Source organism: Odocoileus virginianus, chromosome 8, assembly GCF_023699985.2.
Source record: "Odocoileus virginianus isolate 20LAN1187 ecotype Illinois chromosome 8, Ovbor_1.2, whole genome shotgun sequence".
Lineage (NCBI taxonomy): Eukaryota > Metazoa > Chordata > Mammalia > Artiodactyla > Cervidae > Odocoileus > Odocoileus virginianus.
The window spans coordinates 11,694,285-11,703,659 of NC_069681.1; positions in this window are offsets into that span (position 1 = coordinate 11,694,285).

The following is a 9,375-nucleotide window of genomic DNA, read 5'->3' on the forward strand; positions in this document are numbered from 1 at the left end:
ACAGTGGGATGACGTGAGAGAATAGCATTGGGACGTGTATATTACCATGTGTAAAATAGATGACCAGTGAAAGTTCAATGTATGAAGCAGGTCCCTCAAAGCCGGTGCTCTGGGACAACCCAGAAGGATGGGGTGGAGAAGGATGTGGGGGGCGGGTTTCAGGACGGGGGTTTCAGGATGGGGAGACACATGTGCACCCATGGGTGATTCATGTTGATGTATGGCAATAACCACCACAATATTGTGAAGAAATTATCCTCCAGTTAAAATAAATTAGTTAATTAAAAAAAAATTACCAGTGTGGGTAGCCATTCCTTTCTCCAGGGGATCATTTCAACCTAGGGATCGAACCCAGGTTTCCCACATTGCAGGCAGATTCTTTGCCATCTGAGACAGCAGGGAAGCCCAATATGGCAACACTAAATAGAAATGGAATCACATACATGGCAAGAAAATACATACCTTCTGAATAAAGTTAAAGGCAATATCATTCATTTCATTAATAATTTTGGCTGTTTGGGGGCAGGATATGGAAGAGAGTGTTTTATGGAGCAGGAATTCTACATATAATGATTTAAAATGTAATTTTTTTTCTATGAAAGAATGATAATAAATCATGTTTAAAAAGTAAAATGATGATTGTCCTTGAGGTTTCCCAAGGGAAGCTACTAGTTTCCTGGGAGGGAGAAGCTAACAAGTAATTATAGGAGCAACATTACTTTTAAGAATCTGCACTGTGCCAGCCACTTTTTTTTTTCATTTATTTTTTATGGAACTATAGTTGACTTACAATATTCTATTAGTTTCAGGTGTATAACGTAGTAATTCAATATTTTTGTAGCTTCAGCTCCATAAAAAATTACTATAAAATATTGACTATTATATATCTCCTGCACTGTACTTTATATCCTTGTAACTTATTTTATACCTATTAGTTGCCTCTCTTAATCCCCTTCACCTGTTTAGCCCTTCACCCCACCTCTCTTGCCTCTGGTAACCACTAGTTTGTTGTCTGTATCTGTGAGTCTGTTTCTGTTCCCTTACATTTGTTTATTTATTTTGGTGTGTGTGCAAGCCATCTTAATATACATACATAAACTTACTAGATTCTTCTGTGAAAATAAGTTTTTATGTCTCTTTTATGTTAATGGGTAAGGAAATGAGGGCTCAGAGGGCTAATGTAACTTGCCCAAGGTCACACAGTAAGTGGCAGAATCAGGTTCTGAATGGAGGATGGGTTGTTGCAAGGCTGTGCTAAGTGCCTGGATCAAGCCATACCTTTCCCCAACTTTGATCGTGCACTACTGCTGTGGGAGGGATATTTCAGACTTTGAAGTGGAGCATCTACAGTCTCTAGAACAGTTGCTGGTATGTAATGAGGCTCAACACATGGTGTTTCTCCCATGTTCCCTTAAAATGATCTCTGATGGCACCCAAAGTAATGAAATAAATACGACATGCGACCTTAGACCAAAAAGGTGCAGGATGATCATAACGATGGCAGATGTTTACTTAGGACCCTCTCTTTGCCAGTGTGCTACTCTGTCATTTATGTGAGGGCTTTTTGCTTACTTTTAGCTTTTAATCTTTTTAATTTTTTTATTGGGGTATAGTTGCTCTATAGCGTTGTGTTAGCTTCTGCCATACAGCAAAAGTGAATCAGCTACATGTGCGCTTATATCCCCCCCTCCTGAGCCCCCTCCACCCTCACCCCATCCCGCCTCTTCAGTCATCACACAGCACCGAGCGGGGCTGTCTGCGCTCTACAACTTCCCACTCGCTGCTTATTTTACACATAGCAGAGTGTACACCTGTCAACCCCAATCTTCCCATTCATTCCACCCCCTCGTCCCCCTGCCAGGACCACATGTCTCTTCTCTGTGTCTGCATCTCTATTTCTGACCTGCAAGTAGTTTCATCTGCACCATTTTTCTAGATTCCACATATATGTGTTAACACAATGTTTGTTTTCCTCTCTCTGACTTCCTTTGCTCTGTTTGACAGTCCCTTGGTCTATCCACATCTCCTACAAATAAACCCAATTTCATTTCTTTTTTATGACTGAGTAATATTCCATTGCATTTATGCACCACATCTTCTTGGGTTTTAATTCATTTAACCATTTCAGCTACCCTATGAAATACACTCTGATGTCACCCCATTTAACAGACTTGCCAAGGCTTTACGTATACAACTAGTAAGTGAGAGAAGTGGGGCTTGAACCTGGGCGGTACAGGTCCAGGGTCCAAGCACTTACCCACTATGACATTCTGTCTGCTAGATTGTGGACCTCCTTTGGTGTAGGTACTGTGTGTATGTATGTATGTCCTCCACATGTTATGACTGCTGTGATCTTGTGGCTCCATCTGACATTGCGTTAGTGTGAGTCTATGATTTGAGATTTTTCTTCATCCTATAGCAATGGCTCAATCAGAGACTTGCCATAAACTAGGTGGCTGAGATGCCTTCAACACACCCAGGGGAAGTGGGTTAAAGCTTAAGGGATCAACCCAGGACCCCACCACCCTTAAGCTTTGGGCACCATGCTTGAAAGACGCAGTGAAAAGGGAAATTGACATTGTAATTTGTTAAATTGCAGACTGTACTGATGGCGCGGTTACAGTGAATACTGTGCCTTTTGAAAGCCTCAAATCATTACACAGGGTTAGACATGTGAGGATTCTCTTATAAGCTGGTAGCAGGCAAAATTCGATTTTCATAGCAGAAATCTATTCTGGAATTCACTGCTGCCTTTTGAGACTGAAGCTGTTTGCTTCTGCCTCCTAGGTATAGCCAGACCACCCATGGTCTCCACCTTCTTTGTAAATCTATGAATAAAACTCTTTGTAACGAGGTCCCTTTTTGTGAAACAATAAAATGTTTCTGAGAAGGATGTTAGAGCCACAGACTTTCTTTAAATAGTGGTATCTTGTGTTGTTTACTTTTAAAATAATCTCTAGTGCAAGAGGGGACTGTGTCCTTGAAGAACTGCCCCAGAGAGCTCGTGAACAGGAACAATGGGCTGTGCCACTGCTTTCTGGAAAGCGGATGGGCTTTTCATGTGAACCCAGCAAGGGGTCAGACCACACTGACATATATTTTCTGGTTTCTAGTCTTACTTCCATTGCCATTGTGGACTCTGTTACACAACCCTCTGACCCAAGGCCAAGCCATGTGAGCTTTTTATCAGCTCATAGAACGGTTTCTGCACAGCCTGGCTCCCTCCAGGGCCTAGGGGCCAGTGGGCAACCAGACCTCAGGCTCTGGGCACCAACACCCAGATCCCAAGTTCAACTCTGAAATAGAAGCATGATGTCACCATGGACCAATCAAACCGCTTGTCTGAGTTCAATCCTGGATGCCCTGGGGTGGTGATAATTGTGTGTGTGTGGGCACTTAGTCGTTCAGTCATGTCCTACTCTTTGTGATGCCATGAGCTGCAACCCACCAGGCTTCTGTGTCCATGGGATTTTCCAGGCAAAATTACTGGAGTGGGTTGCCATGCCCTTCTCCAGGGGGATCTTCCCAACCCAGGGACTGAACCCTCGTCTCTTGTATCTCCTGCATTGGCAGGTAGATTCTTTACCACTAGTGCCACTCAGTAGCTTAAATAATATGAGAATGTTAATTAACTGAAAAACAATTCTTTCATCCTATTTCTTTAGTGTATTTCTTTTTTGTTAGTGCAAGAGTTAGTTGGGGAAAGGGGATTCATTTTTCTTTTTCGAGGTTAGCGGAGCATAAGCTAAGAAGAAAATGTCTCAATAATTGATGCTCATCACCCACTCAATTGTTTAATCCATAATTTTAAGTAGGAGTCATTTATATGTCCTGTCTTTCATCACAGCTACTATCCAAACCAGTAAGTCGTATCCTCTCGACTTCCAAGACAGTTCTTGAATTTGACCATTTCCTTCATACCCACTGCTAGGACTTTCATCCAAGCCATGATCATCCCTCACTCAGACCAAGGCAACAACCCCCTCAATGGTTTCTGCTCCCCTTCTTGCCTCTCTATACTCTACACAGCAGCCAGAGGGGTCTTTCTTTATGAAATTATATACCTCTCCTGCCTAAAGCTTTCCAGTGCTTCCCCTTTGCAACCAGATTAAAATCCAGACTCCTCACCATGGCCTGTGAGATTCTGCACAGTGCCTCCTCCCGGCCCTTTTCTTCACCATCCGTCTCCAGGCACCACCTCAACCGCAGTGCTCTAGATACAGCCGTGTTCTTGGTTCAAGACTCTTGCACTGACTCTCACTGCACCTGGAATGTTCTCCTAGATCTTCCACCGCTGCCTCCTCCTTATCATTCAGCCTAACTCAAACGTTATCTTCTCAAGAAGGAAGAGCAATGCCTTTCATCCCAACTGGCACTGTTGCTGGATTCTATCCCTGCACCCTGAGTGTGAAATCCACGCGGGCAGGGACTGCGTCAGTACTGCGGGGTACTTCACCTGCAGTACACAGCACTGGGTGTTTGCACCTAAGAGGTACTGAGAAAATGAATGAATCCTCGCATCCCAGCTGGTATGGACATTTATTGCTGGTAAAGTTCTTGCACCTACTATGCAATGAGCACATTTAAGCCATCTTGTACTCAGCCACAAGATGATAATAAAAAACACACTGATTTTTAGTTGGTTGTATTACTGTCCAATACTTTGGCCACCTGATGCGATAAGCTGACTCATTGGAAAAGACCCCGATGCTAGGAAAGATTGAGGACAGGAGGAGAGGGGAGCAACAGAGAATGAGATGGTTGGAGGACATCATTAATTCAATGGACATGAGTTTCAGCAAACTCTGGGAGATGACGAAGGACAGGGAAGCCTGGCATGCTGCAGTCCATGGGGTCACAAAAAGTGGGACATGACTGAATGACTGAACAGCAACAAACTGTTTTAAAATCTGCTCCATGTGATTCACTCCCTTATTGCTATACCTGGGATAGACTATGCCCAGAGCCCTGCTTTTGGCACAGTTCTGAAATAGAAATGGACCTCTTCATACCACTCACGGTAGAAGACAGAGTTAGCAGATTCAGAAAACATGAATTGTTCAGCATAGAGGGAGTCACAAAACAAAAGCACTAAAACCTGTGAAGATAAATCACTCCTAGTTTGTAAGTAAAGAGGGGCAGGAATTTCGCAGAGCATTTTGGAAGAAGCAGGTAGGATAAGTAAAGTTATGCTGCAGTAACAAACAGCACAAAAATTTCAGAGGCTGAACACAAACAAAAGTGATTTTTTGCATCCATCATCCATCGTTAATGTGAGGTGGTAAGACCTCATTCTACTCATTTTAGCTACTCCAGGATCCAAGTTCTATCTCAAAATGTGAGTCTGTGTTTGTTGAGGCAGGAAAAGAGAACATGGTGAAGTATGCGCAAGCTCTTAAAGACTCTGCTTGAAAATGATGCTCATCGCTTTTACCAAAGGAAGTTATTAATATATGGCACATCTAACTTTAAGAAATCATGAAAGTATAATCCCTACCAACCTACTGGAAGGAGAGCTGAACAATTTGATGAATCATCCTAGTAATACAATTGATTTGAAATTTATACTTAGAGAATTTTGAGCAACCATAAATGTATAAATAAATATAGTTGTACACAGTATGGATCATACTGTTATGGCCAACAGCAGATGGAAGCTGAGACAATAGAAGAAGAACAACAGAATTGGGCATTAAAAGAAGAAACATGGATTTAACTCAGATCAGATTTGTCACTGAAAGTCATTCAGTCATGTCCAACTCTTTGTAACCCTATAGACTATACAGTCCATGGGATTCTCCAACCCAGGGACTGAACCCAGGTCTCCTGCATTGCAGGCAGATTCTTTACTGAGCCACCAGGGAATCCCAAGAACACTGGAGTGGGTAGCCTATCCCTTCGCCAGCAGATCTTCCCGACCCAGGAATCGAACTGGGGTCTCCTGCATTTCAGGTGGATTCTTTACCAGCTGAGCTACCGGGGAAGCCCTTCTCAGTTGGGGTTTTGTGAGAGGTTTAATCCTGAAAGTTCTATGCACCAACAATAGCACTAGGGTATTAGCCGTATTCCCTCAAGGCAATTGAAAAACTAGTCTCTCAAATAACGTTCTGTGGAGCCCACTCTGTCGTGGAGCCCCGGTGGAAGCAAGGCTCTTTGTCAACATGTGTAAATGTTTTCACCTTCCTTAAGTAGGGGGGCCTGGGAAGCGCTGGGAAACCAAAAAATGCATGAGACCTGTTTTTTTCTTTTTAATATTTGCTTTATTATAGTGGTCTGCAATGGAACCCGCACTATCTCCGAGGTATATCTGTAATGTACATATGTACACCTGTGGCTGATTCATGTTGATGTATAGCAGAAACCAGGACAATATTGTAAAGCAAATATCTTGCAAGAGAGAAAACAAAACAAAACGTAATTGGGCCAGAACTCCCTTCCTCCAGGTAAAGGAAACTCAGAGAGTTGAAGCTTCTTTATTAAAATTCAGCAAGGACCTCCCTGGAAGTCCAGTGGTTAACACGCCACGCTTCCAATGCAGGAGGTGCGGGTTCCATCATTGGTTGGGGAAATAAGATCCTACTTGCCGCTAAAACTTTTTTGAAAAGAAAAATTAAACAGGAAAGTTCAACTAAAATTGAATCTGCTGGGTTGGGACCAAAAATACATGATGGGTTATGAAAAAGAACTTTGTAATAAGCTGGTGGTTTGGCCTTGGAGACACCTTCAGAGAGGTGCCTTTTGGGGGAATTAGTTAATGTAGACTCTGCCCAATTGCGATGACTTAGTTGCAGCTCCATCCCAAATATCCAGTCTCTCTTTTCCTGGTACCAGTGGGCTAGCCTGCATGGTCTTCTCAAGGTGACGGCAGAAGTACACAAGGAGCCCTAGGAAAAAACATAAGGCTTCTTGAGGCTCTGGCTCTAAGTGGGTACAATATGACGTTGGCCTTATTGGCAAAAACAAGTCACAGGTCCAAACCCCAAACCAAGAATCACAGAAGTACATCCTGCCCAAATTGAATGTACATTGCACAGTTAGGTGGAAAGAATGAAGATACAAGGAGAAGTAAAACAACAACAACCCCCCAACACCCAAAATTGCAAAGAGCTAATAAGACTTTCAATCACAAATTCAAGTAAATAAACATGTTTCTAATAAATAATAATTTGTACATTACATGTTAACTGAAGGAAGGTTATTTGCCTTCCCAGCAAGATTCTGACCCTATTCTTTCAAACAAAATGTATCTTTAAAAATGTGATGAGGAGTATTGTTTGTTTTTCTCATCTACCCGGAGTTTTGCGGGCAACATAAGCTCTGGCTACTTTCTTTGCTGTCTGGCAAGAGCACGGCTTCCCTCTAAATGGCTTTGATTCAGTCTACCTCTGAGAAAGGGCAGGGCACGTAACAGCAACATGTGCAGGGTTGAGTGGAGGGGATTAAAAACATCTTTTCCACTAGGAGGAAAACAAAACAAAACTGTGTTTAGATTTTAACTTCCTTGTGGGCAGACATGTCTTACCCGTCTTTGGATTCCTGCCCGTGATAAAAACTGGGGGCAGAGGGCTGTGGTAGAACAGACACTGACCTAGGAGTCAGAAGCCTAGATTCTCAGCTCAGCAGGTCAGTACCGCTCACGAACTTAAACCAGTTGCTTTAGCTCTCCGGCCCTCAATTTCCTGTTCTGTGAATGGGAACTGATGGTAAGGCGACCTACTTATCTCCAAAGATGTGTGAAGAACAAATAACATAGCAAATAGAGAAGATGTGCTTCCATACACGTGCAGTCCGTCTAAATTCTGTTCTTGTTAGGACATGAGCTTAAGGAGACCGGCTGTGGATTTAAGCTTCTTAGGTTTCATACTCAGGAAAAAGCTGCTCCAACACCCCTACACGTTGCTTCTTTCCCTGTAGATGAAATCAGGACTTAGGAGAAGCAGAGCAACCTCGAAGCTTCTGGAAAGAGTTGTTCTGGGGAGCCCTGCCCCTAAGCAATTAGTGTTAACATGTTTTTTGAAGTCGTGGACTACATTAAATATCTAAAGAAAGCTATGTCTCCTCTCCCCTGGGCAAAAAAAGTGCGCCTAAGTCTTATGAGTTTCCTTGGTGACTCAGTGGTAAAGAATCTGCCTGCCTGAATCTGTAAAGAATGCAGAAGACGCAGGAAAAATGGGTTCGATCCCTGGGTTAGGAAGATTCCCCTGGAGAAAGAAATGGCAACCTGCTCCAGGATCCTTGCCTGGAAAATCGCATGGACAGAGGAGTTTGGTGGGCTACAGCCCACGGGGTCACATACAGTCGGACATGACTGAGCGACTAAAGAACCACCACCACAAGTTTATGAGCACACACTCCTCTCAGAATCCTTGCTTCAGAGAAATAAGTTCCCTGAACATAGTCTCGGCGTGCAGCCTGGCACTCCTGGGAGGCCTGTCTGTGTTTCGTCATGTCTCTTCCGCAAGATGACACCCCCAGAGCTCCACTGAAAGAACTCAGCCCTCTCATCGGGCTTCTTTCTCTCGTTTTCTGCTTCTCCTCTCCACACAGAGAGATTTAGAGCCAAGATGTTAGTGTATATTGGCCCAGGATGTTCTTTGAAGGCTGTTCTGAAGAAGTTTTTCCTTCAGCCATCCTCTTCTCTGCCCCTCCTCCCTCTCCCACTCCTCTTTTTCTTCTTCCAATTCTTCTCTTCTTCCTCCTCCTCTTTCTTTTCTTCTTTAGAGACAACTCTTTCCTATCATTTTACAGAGGCATATCATGATGATGTACCTACAGCGGTCCCCAACGTTTTTGGCACCAGGGACTGGTTTTGTGGAAGACAATTTTTTCCACAGCCCAAAACGGGTAAGGGGTGGTTTCAGGATAATTCAAACATATTACATTTATCACGTACTTTATTTCTAATCTAATGTTCTTGCTGATCTGACAGGAGGTACCAATCCACATTCAGAGGTTGGGGACCCCTGCCTCAACAGACATCTTAAAAAGGCATGTCATTAATTAGTATAAGCTCCCTGAAATTGTTTACTTTTGTCTGATAACTCAGTTGGTAAAGAATCTGCCTCCAATGCAGGAGACCCTGGTTTGATTCCTGGGTCAGGAAGATCCCCTGGAGAAGGAATAGGCTACTCACTCCAGTATTCTTGGGTTTCCCTGATGGCTCAGCTGGTAAAGAATCCACCTGCAATGTGGGAGACCTGGGTTCGATCCCTGGGTTGGGAAGATCCCCTGGAGAAGGGAAAGGCTACCCACTCCAGTATTCTGGTCTAGAGAATTCCATGGACTGTAGAGTCCATAAGGTCACAAAAAGTTGGACACAACTGAACTTCTTTAAAAAAAAAACATTAGGGAAAGAATCCAAGGCGTTCATTTACA